Source organism: Ambystoma mexicanum, chromosome 7q, assembly GCF_040938575.1.
Source record: "Ambystoma mexicanum isolate Mex_15411 chromosome 7q, UKY_AmexF1_1, whole genome shotgun sequence".
In the NCBI taxonomy this organism is placed as follows: Eukaryota; Metazoa; Chordata; class Amphibia; order Caudata; family Ambystomatidae; genus Ambystoma; species Ambystoma mexicanum.
The window spans coordinates 685412709-685432998 of NC_090941.1; the positions used below are offsets into that span (position 1 = coordinate 685412709).

The 20290-nt window shown below is 45.1% G+C and overlaps 1 long non-coding RNA gene across 1 annotated transcript in view; it reads right to left on the minus strand.

The window, feature by feature from the left end:
• The window catches only part of LOC138528785 (uncharacterized), a 144597-nt gene that overhangs the window by 97927 nt on the left and 26380 nt on the right, over nt 1-20290 (minus strand). Inside the window, exon 2 of the long non-coding RNA XR_011284243.1 lies at nt 11269-11389. This is a non-coding gene — a long non-coding RNA (uncharacterized lncRNA). The remainder of the gene's footprint in view (nt 1-11268; nt 11390-20290) is intronic.

Here is a 20290-nt window from a genome sequence, read left to right on the forward strand (position 1 = left end):
AATACTGCCCTCCGCTGATCTGACCTTCACTCCATGGAGACGAGCCCAGCTGACCCATGTGCCACGGGATTGACACCCCAGCAGCAGCCAATCCAACATGGTCACCCCAAATGGATACATGCTGTAACATTGTGTCTCACCAATTGTATTGCAGAGTTGTGTACCTATAGTATGGTGTCACTAGTGATACAGTTTTGACTTATAATGTGCTGCCCGTGTAATGTTTAGCAGAGCGCTCTCCGGGCAGCAGGGGTCTCTGCATGCACAACTTACTTATATAAATTTGTTTTACTTGCAATCCATCTCCTGGTCTCATTCCCGAGCGGGTGTGTCCATCATTTGGTCCACTGGGTATTGACATGTGTGGGAATGGGTCCCTTCATTTGGTGACTCGTCCAATGTGATATTCCTTGATGCCCCCATACCTGCGGCGAGATCCAGGGCTTCCCCAGAAAGGCCGCCCCCCACCTATGGCTGACCAGTCCCCTAACAAAAATGCGTACACAGCGGAGACGGTTTTGTGGGTCCCGGCTTTGCAAATATCTAACTGCTTGACAGAGCAGGGTGGAGCCACGACAGAGAGGCCCCCACTTGTGGATAGACCACAAACGGGGGATCTTGGAAGACCACAGACACACAAGCAGGAGTATTGATTGAGGGAGAAAACAAAGGAGGGGAAGTGGGAAGGTGTGGAGCAGATTATTAAAGGGAACATGCAAGGGTTGGGGTGAATGAATAGAGTGATTGTGAAAAATAAAATGCTTTTTCTTTTTTCATGGCCATTAGCTTTTTATATGTATAAAGAAGAGTAAGGTGATAAAATAAGAAGAGATACAGGAACCTAGCTCCGAAAGTGGGTGGAAGACGGCGCCACAAAGCACTGTCTCGACCAGTGCTGGAAATAAGTGAGGAAAAGGAAATAAGTAGGAGCTTCGTATATTTAGTAGGCTCGGGAAATAGCGGTGGTTATTATTTTTAGTGTTCTATGACTTTGTGGAGGCAGGCCCAGGAGGGGCAGAGGTGATATGAGTGTTGAGTGTGGAAGAAGGGGGAGTAGAGTCTAATGAGAAGGGGTTAAGGGCATATGGAAATATTTTAAGGTTTTATGTTCTTTCTGGTGTTGTCAGTATATTTGTTGGTTTGTTCTGTTGAAATGTTCAATGGTTAATGTTTTATGTGTCCGTCATGACAATGTATATGTAATGTTTTGAAGTAAAAAATTGAAAATTGTGATTGATACACCAAGGGTCAAAATTTGAAGGTATAGGGGAAACAGGGCAGGAGAGAAAGGCCCTTTGACAAATATGGGAATGGATACGCCACTCTCACACATTTACAAGCAGCTCCCCTTGTACAGTGACCGAATAAAGAAATACCATGGGCAATTGGTAAATGAGATAAAAGGGTCACCTCACATTTGGCCAGAGGAGGGGTGTTTTGACAAGGGCATACTGGACCATTTAGCAACTTATTTAATGGCTAAATAGAAGGGGAAACAGCTCCAAAACAGACGAGAGGTGCTTGATGTGTGGAGGATGTTTGAGAAAACACACCCTAAAAATAACAAGGAAAAGTATGCAGAGCCCCCGGTTATGCCCAATGAGAGAGTGAAAGGAAAGGAGAAGAGAGTGAGGAACCAAAGAAAATAAACCCATTGCTCATAAGACCCGCATAGGGGTATGCTGACCCAGTGTACATACCAGGGGGGAATGCGCCAGTCACGCCAGTCACTGCACCACCTCCTCCATATGTACCAACGAACAGGGGCCACCACCCGAGATTTAGAAATTGTATTAACATCCACCCAGGCAGAATTGGCCTGGTTACGAACATTGGGCGAAACAACGCTGCCACTACCAGGGGGAGGGAAACCGCCATCACAACCCCCAGTGAAGAGTTCTTCCCTATTGCCAGAAGACGAATGGAAATCTGTGGATTTCCTTTTTTTTTAATAGACAGTGCCCCAATTAAAACAGTCTGGGTGCAACAGGAAGGTGAGATAGAAATTGTAGGATACAATACAGTGGCCTCAGAAAGAGAAGAGGAATGCTACAGTGACCTTGATGAGTCTGATGAAGGGACAGTAGGGGGGGTACAGCAGATCCAGTGGGCAACTCCGCAAATAATGGAAGTGGAAGAAGGATGGGAGGGAAGGCACCAAAGCAGGATAGGGAGAATGGTATTGGCAAAGAAGAAGGTAAAGGAAAGGTGAGATCAAAACTACAGATGGCCCTCATCCACAAAGGAGCAGGACGACCCCATTATGACCCCATTACATGCCTTGGGCACTGATGGACAAATATAATCTCCTCAAGGCACTTCCACTGCTATAAGGGGGGCCGGGAAATGGATATATGCATTTGAGAAGAATACAGCAGGGGTCCCATTAGCGATCAGAGATATCAAAGGCCTCTTAATCTCTGCAGTAGGAGACCAAGCAGACACAGTATGGGTGAAGGCGGAGTTCCCGGGAGTGACCATGGGGAATGACATGCATGACAGGACATCCTTTAATAACATGAGAGCACAAGTATGGGATGCACTGTGAAGGACCTTCCCTGACAACCCATATTTACACTCTTTAATGAAATGCACTATGGGGGTCGAGGAAGATGCTGCACAGTTTATTCTTCGGGTGCAGGAGATGTGGTACGCTGAGACAGGCACGGCCTGGGACCAATCCTCCTCCCTATTCTATTTCATTATTATGAGAGGCCTCACGAAGCAGGTACAGAAGGCCCCTGATAAAATAGCTGGGATAGAAGCCAAAGGGTGGCCAGAGATACAAAGCATCATAGTACACCATTGCAGGAGGATCAAAGAAAGGGAAAAAGAAATAGCCCAGAGATTATTAGCAGATGAAGCAAAGCTTGTGCAGAGTGAGTTAGTGAAGGTTGCGGCAGTAACCGCAGTGGTGCCCCCAGAACGGCAGAGAGAAGAAGGGCAGGGGTCTGTAGCCCTACAGGCTAGGATGGCAGTTACATGGGCAGACAATGGCCAGGAACAATGGGGCAGAGAAGAACGGTACATGGGACCCAAATGGCAAGGAAGACCCGCAAGAGGGAGAGGTGGCTACCAAGGACAACGGGGAGAAGGAGGGGGATATGGAGGACAAGGAACGGGGGGGTCGACCCGGAGCATGTTGGTCGTGCGGGAGGTGGGGTCATTTTGCAAGGGAATGTTGCAGCCGACCTATGACCAATTACCAAAATAATAAGAGGTACAGCAATGAACAACAGTATGGCGGTGTCCGGTCAAAGTTTCGAATCAAAAGGGTCAAATGCCCTTTTGATCAAAACCAAAAAGATCGAAAATAAAAGGGTCGAATTTTTTTTATTCATTTATATTTTTTTTTGTTTGGTACGTGAAAAAAAGTTCAACACCCCATAAAAAAATAATAATAATTCAACCCTTTTTTCGGTCCTTTTGGTGTCGAAAAAAAGGCAATCGAGCCTTTTGTTTTCGAACCTTTAACCTAGAACCCAGTACGGCCACCCACACCCGTGTAGACCATATGGCCTGCCCATAGGAAATGACAAACCAGATGGGCAGCCTGACAGCAGACCTATATCAGGATACAATACACTCCAACACCCCTCACACTGCCTGCAGTTCCGTCCTACCCATCAGAACCAAGTGACACACACGCATGCAAACGCATTTGTCACCACTGCCAACGGTGCACCAGCACCTTACCAGGTAACATGTGTACTGAGCAAAAATGATTTTTCTTGCCTTGGGATGAACACCTACTCAGACTAGGACAGCCCACAGAGAGCACTTGCGTGTCCAGTTGTATCGGCTATCTTACGCCCAGACCAGGAACCACTGGTGGGGTCAGAGATAGGGAACAAACAGTTAATCATTATGGTGGACTCTGGGGCGGAGAAATCATGTCTATGCAAAGGTGATTTCCCGTTATCTGGGAAAAATCTCGAGCTGCAAGGATTCTCCGGGGCTGTGGTCACGGTTCCTTACACAGAAGATTTAGATGTTAGAATAGGAGGAACAACAATAAGAGCACTCCTACTTTACCATGAGAACTCCCCTGTAAATGTATTGGGACGAGACTTGCTCAGTAAGCTTAATATGGCCATCACATTTACAGAAAGAGGTATAGTGTGCTCTATCTACCTCTGGCATGTGCCCAATGCAAGCAATGCTAGTAGTACAGACAACAGCTAACAAGAAAGCCATACGAGGAATAGCAACCAACACCGACATGTTCATTCATGGCACACAAGTATTAGCAAGAGTAGTGCCAGAAATTACACAAAAAGTCTGGAGAGTACCCTCTGATTTAGTTTTTCACCCAGTAGCCACCCCCGAGATATTGCTGTCCTGTCTCTCGACCCGCAAGGGGTACAGGTTTCAGCCAAACGTATAGTGGTGATAGGCCTGGACACACATGGCTGTGAGTCGCGGACAGTGCTGTGTATTGACCCATACATACCATTATGTGAATTAACTTATGAGGAGCTGTTCACTGACAGTGACACTCACGGGGAAATAATAATGGAAATATGCATACCATGTGATATAATGATAGAAAACAGACGAGTGACAAACCCCCTCATTGCCATTGTCAGTGCACTGCCATCTTTCTGCAATATGGACTTGCAGCAAGGGCCACCAAATGTATGGACTACGAACCCCCATGATGTGGGGTTATTGAAAGAAGTGACCCCAATAAAAATAAAACTTAAACCTGGGGCAGTATTGCCCAGGGTCAGACAATACCGCCTATCTAGAGAAACAGAGGAGTGAATAAACGACACAATACATGCACTACTACAGCAGGGCATTATTGTCCACTCAAACTCTCCTGCAACACTGCAATTTATCTGATTAAAAAAGCGAAAGGGGGGTTGTGGCGTATGGTCCAAGACCTCTGCCCACTCAATGACATTGTCCAAAAGGAGTTCCCTCTCATTCCAAACCCGGCATCCATTTTGTGCATTATCTCAAACAGGCCACAAACTTCACCGTAGTGGACCTGAAAAACGCCTTCCTTTTAGTGCCTCTTGACCCAGACTCCCAATACCTAACAGCCTTCACCCTAGGGGGGAAAAGATACGAACACTACCGACTGCCCCAGGGGTATAGCGAAAGCCCAATCATTTTCAACAGAATATTGAATAAAGACCTCTGCAATATTGATGTTCAAAGTACCATTATTCAATATGTTGATGACCTCCTAATATGTAGTGAGGGGGAAGAAACATGCAGGTAAGACTCAGTTACCCTGCTCAAATTACTGGCCCACAAGGGGTACAAGGTGGATAAGATCAAACTTCAATATTGCCTAGCAGAAGTATTGTACCTAGGCCAATTGATCTCAAAAGATGGTAAGAGAATAATCCCAGACAGAGTAGCAATAGTGCGAGCAGCAACCAGGCCATACAGGGTAAAGGACATGCAGAAGTTCCTCGGTATATGTAACTGTTGCAGGGCATGAATATTAGACTATGCCACCTACACACAACCTTTGTTACAAGCATTAAAAAAAGCCCAGAAAGCAACGCCACGGTCACATGGACACCTGAAATGCACACTGCTTTCACAACATTAAAAGGATTTATATGCACAGCTCCCATACTAGCCACACCTGATTATGAGCGGAAATGTTTCCTGCTCTCACATTCAAATGGAACACTGTTGACCGCAGTACTGACACAGAAAACATACTTGGACCACAAACCACTAGCATACTACAGTGGCACTATTGACTCAGTAATGCAGGGTCATTTCGGATACGAACAGGCACTTACAGCCGCTGCCTTCGCAATCAAAAAGAGTTCTACAATTGTGATGGGATGCTCCATCACATTGTTTGTGGAACATTCCTTGTTTGCCATACTTGAATGATCCAAATCCACCCTCACAACACACAGAGCATCGGTTTATGACATAATCATATCAAGCCCAAATGTCCACGTAGTATGTAGCAAAACTGTGAACCCAGCCACATTCCTCACAGAGCCATGCACAATGGAGGATATGCAAAACCATGATTGCGGCACTTATGAGGGCGAAGGGGACGACATTCCCAAAGCAAATGAAAACACATTGAGCAAGGGGGAAGTATTCTTTGTAGACGGGTCTTCATCCATTTGCCAGAGACTGACGAAAAGCATGTTGGCACAGCAGTAGTGAGATTGGAGGAGGGAGAATCTGAGATTCTGGTACAAAACGCTTACCAATGTAATTGCTGTATGGAGGGCTTCAATTAGTGCTACCAATTCCGCTGCTTGGGCCGAATAGTGCATTCGACAGATCGAAAACAGATCTCCTGTGGAGGCAGGACACAACAGGGAAGGTAGTGATGCCTGTAGAATTGTTGCAAATAGCATTCTAACAATTACACTTTCCCGCCCACACCTCAAAGCAGCACATAACTGCAGACATCCAAGAGGATTGGTTCATTCCAAACCTCCAGGAATACCTTACCAAATTGGCCATTGAATGCGTCACATGCCAAACGTTTAATTCAGGAATGACTCTCAGAACATTGTGAGGAACATTACCCTGGCACATCAGACCTTTCTGTGAACTGAACATCTATTATGCAGACATGGGAGATAGGTGCAATGGGGCAAGATACTTGATAGTGGGTGTATGTCCCTTTTAGCGCTGCATGGAGGCAGGGCCCTGCGCCCACCCAGATGTAAAGTGTGCTGCAAAATTCCTAGTAAGAGAAGAATTCCCACGGGTGGGTATATGCAATGTCATATGCCCCGACAATAGGACACATTTTGTAAATGACCTCTTCAAAGACGTAACAGCCTTATTAGGAATAAAACATAAAATGTGTTCAATGTACCACCTGCAAGCAAACGCGACAGTCGAGAAAATTAACGGCCTTCTTAAAAGTAGACTGTCCAAACTCTGTCACGCCATCAAAAATAACTGGGTCTATTGTCTTCCACTGGCCTTATTTCAGCTGCGCACACAGCCTAGCAAGGGACCACCACTTGTCCCCTCATGCAATAATGACTGGTAGACACATGCAAATGCCATTGTCCCTGGTGAGAAGGATGTCCGATGCACACCGAACTGCCACAGTGTTAGGTGAAGAATTCAAAGAATACCTTATGCAACTCACAAGAGCAGTAAGAATCATTGCAAAACAAGTAGCCCAGCCATTCACAAGGGAAAACGAAACTGATTCCTACACTGTCACAGCCGACAGCCCAACAAAACCTTTAATGCCTGGGGAACTGGTGTACATTCACAGTTTTGTAAGGAGGTGGAATTCACCCAGATTTCATGGCCCGTACGAAGTAGTATATTGCACCCCTCTAGCAGTAAAAGTGAAATGCTTGGAATACTGGGTTCACCTGTAAGATGTTAGGAAGGCCCATGATAGTGTGACACCAGGAACTGCACAGGAAAATGAACGGGAGGTGGCAGTGCCTTGACGTGACAGTGAGAAGAGTCAGAACACAGGGATGACAAGAGCACAGGAGTAATGCAATTATTTAAGCAAAATATATATATATATATATATATATATATATATATATATATATATATATATATATAATGAACTGAGCAATGTATATTGAAATTTGAAAATTGATGTTTGATTATGCTTCCTTTCCATGCTTTCCTCTGTTTCTCTATCTTTCTTTCATCTTATTCACACTCAACCTATATTTAACCCATTATGTCTCATTCTGTAGGTGCAACAATGGTGGAAAAGATGCCACTCTCTACTACTAGAATTGAGTTAGATAGCTGTAGGAATGAAATAAGTGCCACTAGGTCGTATTGGTACGACTGTGGGTTGCACTTCACAGCAATTGTTTTTACATTTGTTTTGCTAAATATGGGAATGTATTGAAGTATATCTTTTATTGTTGAAGACATAAAAGAAGGGGAAGGGGGGAAAATGATACAAGAAGGGGAAAAACTAATATGGGATGGTGTAAAACTAATATGAGACCACAACACATTGCCAAACCTCACGACTCTACACAAAAGTAGCAACACGACCTGGGCTAGTTGAAAGTAATGAAAGTGAAGGAGTAATAAATTATGATTTGTCAAGTCCAGCAGTGTTTACAGTGCCACAAGGTGTTTCACAGACAACCGAAGAACTTACCTCAAATGTTGAAATTATGTATACTCTGTCTCCCACTGTCAAATGATCTCCCAAGCCCCCAGTACTGGCAGTTTGGTAGTAACACCAATGCAAACTCGGATACAGGTATTTTTCCATTCTATCACCAAAATACAATGAATGCACGTAGAACCCCAGGCGTTGTTAATAAATGATACAGAAGGTAAGTTGCTCTTAGTAAAATAAAATTAATGAATAGACGAAAGAGGCAAGCATAACAGAACAAATACTATGCATATCAGGGGTTGGGGTTGGATAAGATAGAAGACCTCCGCCATCCGGACCAGTCTAACAAGTGGTACTCTGACATGAGTGCCCCGGGGAGACAGGCCACGAATGGTACCTAATATGTATGTTCACTAATACCTCATGAGTCAGGGACACCTAAGGTATTGGTACCTCAAGAGACCCCAATAGTAGAAGGCCAATGTCTCCTTCATCTCGCACTATGTAGAATCAGGAGCACCTTCCAGGCACACACAATACAACTACAACTACTTCCTCCAGATGAGAAAATCTGCAAGAACAAACCTAAAGGTGCAACTTGTTTCAAGGAGCCAGCTTTTGCAATCAAAGGAACATTGTTCGCAGAAAATAAATGGCAAGATGCAAGCGTCATGTGCAAAGCCAAGGCACTACATGGCTTGTCGGATGAGACGCTGAAATGGATGGATGACACATGTGCTCAGACCTGGAGTAGACAAATCACAAAGCTGACATGGGTCACTGCACTTGAAAAACCAATCAAGATCCAGCATGAAGAAAGATTTGAACTTTGCTTGCATGGGGAAGGAAAAGTATCCATAGGATCGAACACTCGCTGCAACAAGACCCTTGTTATCCCTGACATGTGAAAAGGGACTGCTGCCCTGATGGATCACTATGGGGTGTGTGGGAAACAGGCATCATGGAGGGGCTACTGTGCTCTGGCAATGCTGCACTGTGCACTACTGGTGATTCCGGAGAAGCACATCAAGTGGAAGGGGTGCCCAACAAACAGAAACTGGCACTCCAACCAACGAATGAAGAACCCCCCATCTATGACATACTGTCAGAAGACAATGTGCAGGATCAAGTATCGGGAAAAAAGAGAGCATCCAACTACCTCTCTAAAGACTCTTCTGACCTCTTGGCACAGATCCCTGATGAATACAAACTTTTCAACTCTGCAGAGACATATTTTTCATCACTCATCCCCAGCATCCAAGCATGAGCAAACGCCAAGTGGCTCCAGATAATCCACTGGGAGCTGATCCAACTGGCCAATGACACTGAGGAAGGGTTCAATGTCATCAAGGTAGAATTAAGAGCACTGAGACTGATGATGAGGCAAAACCGCTACGTCTTTGACCTCCTCACAGCAATGGAGGGCAGTGTTTGCGGAAAAATTTGGAGTGCATGTTGTACTTTCATACCTTCTTTGGATGCTGATAATGGGACACTTTCACATGTAATTGCTGCAGTACACAAACTCATAAGAATGAAAAAAGAAGGTGGTGTCCAGCACAGTGACTGGTTCAGCATGGCATGCGACTGGGTACCATCATCGCTCGGGACTGCAATGAAGCTACTGGTACCCATCATCGTCTTCCTTTTGCTGATCTTCTGTGTGTATCAGTTAGGGGTTTGATGCTCTGCAGAAGCGATTCATATTAGTGCGATGATGATTGTAACTATAGGCAACAACAATCATACTGGGAAGATGCCTCATGATACTAGGGAAGCCCAAGTGCGAACTGGCGAGAGTGGCACATTAGACGCCATCTTTTACTAGGCCTGAAAATGATCTCTAAAAACATGTCTCTCCCCTACCCAACGCCTCACACAGACAGCCCAGGCCTCCCCCGACACCTGCCAGCTCTGCACAAGTCCTGTTATCACGGAAGTCCAGCCATTCATTGTTGAAACATTTAGTATCGCCATAGGGAAGATGAGGTCACTGCACTGTGTGAGACCGGAGCAGGCCTCAGCCCCAGAATGGGTTTTTAGTTTGTTACCGAATCTAATGGTTCGCATGAACCATTACATCTAGAAATGCTACCACCAAAGGTTCAAACACCAAAAGTTTGATCCTTTGGTGGTTGCATTGTAAAAAATAAAATAGGGGCAGCGGGGGTTTCCCCCGCATCACCCTGCTCACTATACTTTATAGTATAGTGAGCGGGGGTTGCGGGGGAACCCCTGCAGCCTTCCGTAAAAAAAAATTAAAAAGAAAAGAAAAGAAAAAGGACCATGTCGCGCCGGTTCCCGATCACAGAAGTAAAAGGGAACTGGCGCCGAAGGTACCCAGAGTGAAGAAGAAGATAAATGGAGTTTCTTTATGTTGGGGGTGTGGGTAGGGGTGTGTCATGGGTGTTTTGTGGGTGTGGGTGGGGGTGTGGGTATGTATGTGTGTTCGCATGAGAAAGGTGCAAACCTTTGGTAGTTTGCACCTTTCTCATGCAAACTTTCTGGCCGCGGCAAAATCAGCTGCGGTCAGATCACGTAGATTCCCCCAGAACACATCCATCTCCACTAACCTGCCTGTGCTTCCTCGACCCCCACCAGGCCACAGTCCACTAGGCCCATGCCCCTCTGCTCTTTGATACAGATGCATATCTGACCCCTAGCAGTGACAAGAAGAGGACACCCACCACAGTACTAATCCCCTCCGCCAATACATCCTCTATAAGAATAACTGATGTCATCCGTATCATGAGGCATCAGGTAGATCAAACATTCCAAGATGGGCACCTGGGTCTGGGGCATTGTGTTTTATGAATGTTTGGGTGCAGAGGGTAAAATGTCCATATAACCTGTCAGTGAACTCTGAAAGCACCCCCATTCATGCCAAACGTTTATGATTGCCATTTGTCTCATGTCCTCAGATCCTGTTATCGTAGTTTAGATATCTGGTAATACTGCCCTCCACTGACCTGACCTTCACTCTGCAGAGATGAGCCCAGCTGACCCACGTGCCGTGGGATCGACACCCCAGCAGCAGCCAATCCAACGTGGTCACCCATATGGATACATACTACATCGTTGTGTCTCACCAATTGTATTGCAAAGTTGTGTTGCGGTTTTGACTTATAACGTGCTGCCCTTGTAATGTTTAGCAGAGCGCTCTCCAGGCAGCAGAGTTCTTTGCATGCACAACTTACTTATATAAAGTTGGTTTACTTGCAGTCCATCTCCTGGTCTCATTCCCGAGCAGGTGTGTCCATCATTTGGTCCACTGGGTATTGACGTGTTGGGGAATGGGTCCCTTCAGAATCGATAGAACTGTAACAATGAAGTAAAGAGAATATTATTGTGGAGGCTTGGAAACATTTTTGAAAAATATTCTTTAAGGGATGAGCGCCAATTGATGCTGCTTGCCCAAATTGATTGTTGTGGTATCTGAAGTATTGTGAAAGAAGGAAAGAATAACATTGAGATAATACTAATTGATTACTAACAGAATAAAAGATCTGGTAAGTATTGACAGTTAAAGACGACTTGTCATCAGCATTATTTTATCATATTTTATGTCAGGGACTGCCCGAGCTGGTGCAAAGACAGATGAAAAAACAGGTAGGGATGGAAGCAAAGCCATGGGCAGAAATAAAGTTGACTATTGTACACCATTTTCGACTGCTAAAAGAAAACAATAAGAAAAAAGCAGAGAATGGGAAGTTTGAGGAAGAAAAGTTAGTTCAGAAAAAGTTGTTGAAATTTGCAATAGAAGGTGTAGTACTGACGAGCGGCGAAGGAGTGGTCACACAAGAGTTGCCTCCTACACAGCCAATCAATGTAGGGTGCCCCGTAGATCAGGGTGGGTACAATTCTTGGCCACGTGGTAGAGGGAATGGACCCAGAGGACGATGAGGCAGATTTCAACACCCTCAAGAGCGGGAGGATTTAATTGGAAGACAACCGCAGCAGTTCTGGAATTGCGGTAGGATTGTACATATTGCCTGCATGTGTAGAAGTAGAGGGGGCATGCAATGGAATTGGCAAACTCCAAGAAGGGGCACAGGCTACGTTCCACGCTATAATACAGAACCACCAGAGTAGTATGCCCAAGATCACAGGCAGTATCAAACAAACGTGCTGCAAATACAGCAAACACAGCAGATTCCGCTGCAATCACAGTTGTCATAAGGGCAACCACAGCAAGCACCTACGCAAGCACAACAAGCATAGATGCAACAGGTGACAATGGCACAATGGAAGGCGAATACAGGAGCCCCAAAAACACCTACACCCAGAATAGGGAGTTTGACAGTAGTGAGCGGGAATCCTTGTACGGATACAGGGATGAATTTATATCCATAATAGCAAAGTCCAAAGAGTGACCTGATGTGTTCAGTAGTATCTGTGACACCATAAACCCAAGAGGAACTGAGGGTCAGGGCACCGATAGGAGGAAATACATTTTGTTTCTTGTAGACACGGGAGCGACTCGTTCCTGTGTTCAAGAGGGAAAGTATCCAATGCCTGGTATTTCCATGAATGTGCAGGGCTTCTCTAGGGCTCAGATTTTGGTTCCTTTTACTGTTGAATTACCAATTTCAATATGAAAACATGACGTGTTTATGCCACTATTGCATTCTCGGAAGACACTGTAGACATATTAGGATGTGACTTGATGACAAAACTTAATATACAATATTCTTTACTGACAAAGGGATAATATGTTCCACTTCAGGAATACATTAAATGAATGTAAGAGAATTTAAATTAGCATTCACAGTCCAAAAAGCTTTGTGAGGTGTTCCTTTAGATCCAGAAGTAATTTTGTATGGAGTAAATATTCTGTTGACATGGCTTCCTGGATTTATAGGTAAATTACTGAGGATACCAGACAAATTTTTGTTTAGACCAGAAATACCTATGGATGGCGAGGAAGGACAGGTTATTCCCATATAACTGGCGGCAACGTTACTAAGAGAGCAAAAGGTGGTTGTTCATGGGACCGATGATGAAGGTATAGCATGCAGAACAGTAATAGCTCATGATGAAGGATTTAGACTAACAGACTTGACAAAGAGTTATTCAGAGATGAGAATTATGATGATGAATCCGTATTTTTCATAAGTTTTACATATTGGATACAAATTGAGAACAGGGAAATACCACAGAGAATGGCACTGGTAAAAAAGACACTGGAACTCAATGAAGCATAATATCAGCCAGATGAGGATACAAATCCTGGAAGTCATCAGACAACAAAATGCACATGAAGATGTGGGAAGGAGATTGAACCAATGAGAGTCATTCTGGATAGATCGACTTGACTCCCTGAGACCAGGGGGCATAAATGAGGAGATGAACCTCATGTTCTTTTTGTGATCTTTCAGACAATATGAACATTTGAAAGATGTAATTGCAATCAATTTGGCGAAATAGTGTGTCTTATAAAACACTAATTGAGAATCCACGATATGTCCCACAGGGAATCAATCCCCTGTGGGACGTAAGGCAGTAACATACTGCCTGGGAGTGGATTCTCTTGATTTAATTACAGATATGATCACCTATGATTACCTATGTGAATGACATCCTTTAGCAAGGGTAACAAATTGGTAATTGGTCCTCAAGTGTATTTTTCCATGGTAATTATAAATATAGAAATTTAGAGAAGGGGCGTTGCAATATTGACAGAAATACAGGTAATGGTTATAGAGATTTTCCCAGGTGTGGATTAAGGAGAGACACGATATACGAGACCCAAGCGCATGCGTGCGCCCCCAATAGCATAGTGGACGAAGCATGCGCACGCGCATTTGACCGACATGCATACTAGTAAAGATATGCACGTAGCATCATCAATAATTGCTTTAATTCCCTAAGGTAATAAATAAACAAGGCAAGAGTGACAGAGTGCTCAAATGTACCCATCACAAACCACCATTGGAATAAGAGGATCGAGAGTAAGTGGCAGAATCATTCGCGCATGCGCGAGAGTGATTAGCAGCACAGAATAGGACATCGCGTGCACGCGCGTATATGAGTAGCGCTCATAAACGCTACCACAGACGGCGGCAGCTCCTTTGGGCAGCCAGCGCGTCAAGACAGCAAAGCAACTAAGAGGTAAGAATGAGGGGAGGAGAATAATGCGCAGGGTTACAGGAGGGCTGTAATTCCAACTTATGGTAGTAATGAATACAAACATTTAACTTACAGAACACGTGCTGCATAGAAATACTTTCTACAGAGATGAACATACACTCTGGGGGATAAAAAGCCAAACAGGTAGAGACCTTTAAGTGCATACTTTGAATTAATATACGAAAAAAAGTGTCTAACAATGGTCTACAATGAATTTCTTTGTGTTTCTTGTATTTTTGCATTGTTTGAACCCCACTGCAGATCATAACCATAACCTGGTATGTGTAATTTTCTTTACAATTTTTTTTTACGGATTTCACTTCATGGTGAATAATTGGGAATGGATTACAATGATGGATATGTCACTGATTTACAAATAGTAGTGTTAATAGCCCTGATGATGGACGGAGGTCCGAAATGCATTGGCAATAATATTGTGACACTGACTGGTCAGGAATGAATAAGAATACTTGAAAAAACTGTATAAAGAATTGTGGATTGATAATTTGGAGCATAACCACTGAACGAAGTGTCTCAAATCATTTTGAGAGTTAATTGGAACCCAACAAGGGAAGTGAGAGCGAGCTCATCCAGGGATGGAAATTGTCCATCCCTACTTTGTGGATATTGCTTAAACCTGGTGCCTAGGCTTTAGGGTGAGCCCCCATAAACAATTGTGAATGAACTAGCGAAACTTTGAAATTCAGCAGTGCCCACCCTACCTCCTAATTCTACTGGTAAAAAAGAAACCATAATTTTTTCTGGAAGATTTAGAAAAGGTGCCAAGCATCTTATGGACCAACAGTCCATAGGAGGTGGTTCTATTGAGTGGAGCAGGAGCAGTTCAAATAAAGTTTAAGCTGGAGCAATTTTACCACGTGCAAAAGAGTACCCCATGTCCAGAGAAGCAGATCAAGGTATATTTGTAACGCTCACCTGATTCTCGCAGAGGCGCCGGTCTTGACTGGGCGACTACCGTATCTTCAAAGGTGATGTGTAGCACCCGGTTGGCTCTTTGGGCTGGACCTCTGTGCACTGTATGCCTGACGTGTAGAGTAAGATGTCTTAGGTAAGTGAATGCCGAGCTCTCCATCTGCCTCGGGGCAGGGTGCTGCAACCAGTTTCTTCACTGGATAGGTAGCGCAGGCCTCTTGACTTCAGAGGACTGCTGTCCGTCGTTTACTGCACGAACGGTAAGTTTCGAGTCATTCAAATGTCTTTAAAGTCTTTAGTAATGATGTCTATTGTTTTGCAGGGTTCCGGCGATTGCGGATGACGGGCTGAAGTGAGTTGAAGATGGAGCCCGTGTGATGAATAGAAGCGCCTGGAAGCACGTAAGTAAGCGCTTGTTGCCTGCTTCACTATGCGCTCTAACTGTCTTTTTATTTTGCAGGTACGAGTTCGGAGCGGCTGCAGGGTGCCGGAATACCCACTGGATTAGATGTGGAAAGGAGTAATGGCACGTGAGTATTAAAGTTCCCCAATGTCTTTAAACGCACCTTGTTTTGTCTTTCAGATGCGGGATGCAGCGCCGAAGGCCTCCGGAGTGTACGAAGAGTAGGTAAGCCTTTGCCTTTCAGATGCCGGAATGCTAACCTGTTCTTTCTTGTCTTTATAGGTGTTGCTGAAGACTGGATTCAGGATGGTAAGCCTTTGCCTTTCAGATGCCGGAATGCTAACCTGTTCTTTCTTGTCTTTATAGGTGTTGCTGAAGACTGGATTCAGGATGGTAAGCCTTTTTCCTTAGGCCCAGGACCGGATGCAGAAGACACGATGAGCGTTCTGCTGCAGAGGTTGCAGAATAACGCAAAGCAAGATTCATCCACCGGGTGTGGTTTAAATAGCCTCCTGTAGTGCTTAGGTGTCTCCTTCCACAGCCACGCCTAAGTAAGAAAAGAGTTCCTGGTAAGAAAAGAGTTCCTGCCTTCCAGAACAGTTCCAGTGTTCTGAATCTAGGGAGTGGCTCCAGCCCCACCCAACAGGAAAAGTAGTTCCAAACAGAAGAGGATCAGAGGCTCAACTGGCAGGCAAGTAAGCAGCATGGTCTGCTGAAGGTAAGTCCACCCAAGCATAATGAGCCCGGCGCTTCCAGCGCTGGGACTGGGCATATTTATGAGCCTGGTGCCACTGGCGCCAGGACTGGGTCCAAAAGGTCCCAATTGGGACTGGTTGGCACTCGGAACCTGGGTTATGGATCTGCTTCCAAGGGAGTTGGGAAAACCCTGACCTTTTGGAAGCAGAGATCATGACAGTACCCCCCCTCAAGGCCCCCTCCCAAACCGGGCTTCTCCGGGGGTTTTGGCTTGTCAGGAAATGTTCGGTGAAATCTTTTGATTAGGCGAGGAGCGTGGACATATTCAGCAGGTTCCCAGGATCTCTCTTGGGGGCCGTAGCCTTTCCAGTCAATTAGGTAGAATAGTTTAGATTTGGAGATCTTGGAGTCCAGAATGCTTTTGACTTCAAACTCGAGTTCTCCATCCACTAGGATAGGTTTTGGAGATTTGGTTAGTCGGGTTTGAGGTTGCACGGGTTTTAATAGAGAGACGTGGAAGACCGGATGCATCTTCATGTGCGGGGGCAAGTCCAACTTGACCGCTACTGGGTTTACTATGGTAGTGATGGAATAGGGACCAAGGTATCTTGGGTTGAATGTGCGTGGCCCTTTTAGAGATAGATATTTGGTGGATAACCAGACTTGATCCCCTACTTGATAGTGAGGGGCTTCCTTCCGATGTTGATCTGCTCCTTTCTTGTATTGTTCTTTAGCCCTTTGAAGGTGAGAAACAGCTTCCTTAAAGGCTTGGGTGATTGTAGAATGCAGGTAGTCTACTGCTGGTGTTTCAAGATCTTGGAGGGGATCCAACTCCGAGGTTCGAGGGTGACTGCCGTACAAAAGAAAAAACGGGGTTTTCCCAGTTCCCGAATGGACAGAGTTATTGTAGGCATACTCGGCTATCCAAAGGATATCTTTCCAAGTTTTTTCAGTTTGTTGCAGCATGCAGCGTAAATACTGTTCCAGAGTTTGATTGGTCCTCTCGGTTTGTCCGTCGGTCTGAGGGTGGTGACTGGTCGATAGTCTCACATCAATTTGAGCCGACCGACAGCAACTTCGCCAAAAATGAGAAATAAATTGACTACCTCGATCCGAAATTAGAACCGAAGGAAAACCGTGCAGTCGGACGATGTTTTCGAGAAATTCTCGGGCCAGAGTTGCTGCTGTTGGCAAGCCTTTGAGCGGAATGAAATGCGCCATCTTGGAGAATAAGTCCACGATTACTAGAATCGTATTGTATCCGGAGCATGGAGGTAGATCGGTGATGAAGTCCATAGAAAGCGTATGCCAAGGGCGAGGTGGGATGTCAATAGGGCGTAAGAGGCCTGCTGGTCTTTCCTTTTGACTCTTGTTTTGGGCGCATACTCCACAGGACATTATAAAGTCTCTGATATCTTTTTTCCAAGACGGCCACCAGAAGTAGCGCTTGATCTTTTCTGAGGTCTTGGCTATACCGGGATGACCTTCCATTAAAGAGTCGTGATAACAAGAGATTACTTTTTTCTGTAAATCTGTGCTGGGTAGGTATAATCGTTCTTGGAAATACAATAAGTTGTCCTTTACTGCAAAGTCCTTTCCCTGCAGATGCCAATTCTGTATGTCTGCTGGAGTTACAAGTTGCCTGGCTTTATCCTTAACTTCCTCTATGGATTCTGTGGCGATTACACCCAGAATTCTTTGTTCGGGAATGATTGGTACAGGTTTAGGGTTGACCAAGTGTTCTTCCACTCCCATCCGAGAAAGGGCATCGGCTTTACCGTTCTTTGTACCAGGTCGATAGGTAATTATGAAGTCAAACTCGGCAAAGAATAATGCCCAACGGAGTTGTCTAGAGGATTGGGCTTTTGCGGTCTTCAAATATTGCAGGTTTCGGTGATCCGTAATCACAGTAACGGTGTGTCGGGCCCCCAGCAGATAATGCCGCCAAGCCTTAAAGGCAGACTTGATAGCCAGAAGTTCCTTGTCAGTAATCGTGTAATTGATTTCAGGAGGCGAGAATTTGCGGGACCAAAATGCCACGGGATGCAACTGATTGGTTACCGGGTCCTTTTGTGATAGAACTGCCCCCATGGCAAGGCTTGAAGCATCAGTTTCCACGATGTAGGGGAGTTCGGGGCGAGGGTGTTTTAAGATTGGTGCAGAGATAAATTTAGTCTTCAAATCCTGGAAAGCTTGTTCCGCCTCGGTAGACCATTCAAAACGTTTGTTTTTCTTTAACAAGGCAGTGATGGGCTGGACTATTCGAGAGAATTCGGGGATAAACCTGCGGTAAAAGTTAGCGAAGCCTAACATGCTTTGCACACCTTTTACGGAGGATGGTGATGGCCATTTGAGAACTGCATCGACCTTCTTTGAATCCATACGCACTCCGCCAGGTGATAATATGAATCCCAAGAATTCAACTTCAGTCACGTTGAAAACACATTTTTCCAACTTAGCGAAAAGTTTGTGTTGACGCAATCTTTCGAGGACCATTTTCACGTGTTTCCGATGTTCAGATTCCGATGAAGAATAAACGAGGATGTCGTCAATGTAAACAACAACACATACATCTATGAGCTCTCTGAGGACATCGTTCATAAAATATTGAAAGGCGGCCGGGGCATTGCAAAGTCCGAAGGGCATGACCTGATATTCAAATAGCCCATACTTGGTGCGGAAGGCCGTCTTCCATTCATCGCCCTCTTTTACTCGTACCAAGTGGTAAGCTCCTCTAAGATCCAGCTTTGTATATATGCATGCTTTTCTGACTTGGTCCAGGAGTTCAGGGATCAAAGGTAGCGGATATCTATTCTTAACGGTGATCTGGTTCAGGGAGCGATAATCGATACAAGTTCTAAGGTCTCCTTCCTTTTTTGGAACGAAGAACAAAGCTGAAGAAGCAGGGGATTTGGAAGGACGAATAAACCCATTTGCCAGGTATTGATCCAGGTATTGTCGAAGGTGAAGGTTCTCAGGCTCGGTGAGGGCATAAATTCTACTACAAGGAGGAGTAGATCCAGGTATCAGGTCTATCTGGCAGTCATAAGACCTATGAGGAGGTAGAGAGTTAGCCTGATCCTTCCGGAAAACATCTTGGTATTCTAGGTATTCGGGAGGTAACTGGGGAGTCTCTGAAGAAATTGCGGCCAGTGCAACACCAGGTGGAGGGTGACAAGTAGAGACACATTCTGGAAACTGGACCGTTCTTGCTCGCCAATCGATCAGAGGATTGTGTTTCTCTAACCAAGGTATTCCTAGAATAATCTGAAACTGAGGGGCCTTGATCACATCGAACACGATCTTCTCATGGTGTCCATCTTGACTTACTAGCGTCACCTCTTGAGTGGTATGCGTTACTGGCCCGGAGGCTATCTCCGTACCATCCACCGTAGTAATGACGTCCTTTACAGCCTTGGGACAAAGAGTTAGATTCATCCTCAAAACCATTTCATGATCCACATAATTGCCGATGGCACCGCTGTCGACGTAAGCTTCAATTGCATGTAATCGATCCGGATTATCAGGGCTAATGAGGACCATAGGTATCACGAAATGCGAGGTCACGGAACTGGTTTTCACGCTCGGCAAGAGGACCTCTATTCTTGTCGGGCGAGGTCGTTTCCCTGCTCAGAGTTTGTAACTTTGGTAACTGCAGCTCCTACTGCCTTCTTGGCAGGTTTCACCGGACAGTCTCGAAGAAAGTGCCCTGAGTTTCCGCAATATAGGCATAATTGCAACTGTTTCCTCCTTTCCCGCTCCCTTTGTGTAAGAGGACCTTTCAGACCCCCTATTTGCATGGGTTCCCCGGAGTCTACTCCTTTGGAAGGAGTTGGCGGTTTGGAAAATACTCGAGCATCAAACTTGGAACGATCGGCCTTCCTGTTCTGCAGCCTGTGATCTATTTGAACGACCAAGTCTATATAATCCGAACAGTCTTGTGGGGGATTCACTACTTGGGCTAAAACGTCTTTGAGCTCTCCACGTAGACCTCTATAAAACAGCGTAATCCTTTTGTCCTCAGGCCATTGAGTTTCCACTATTAGTCTATTGAAAGA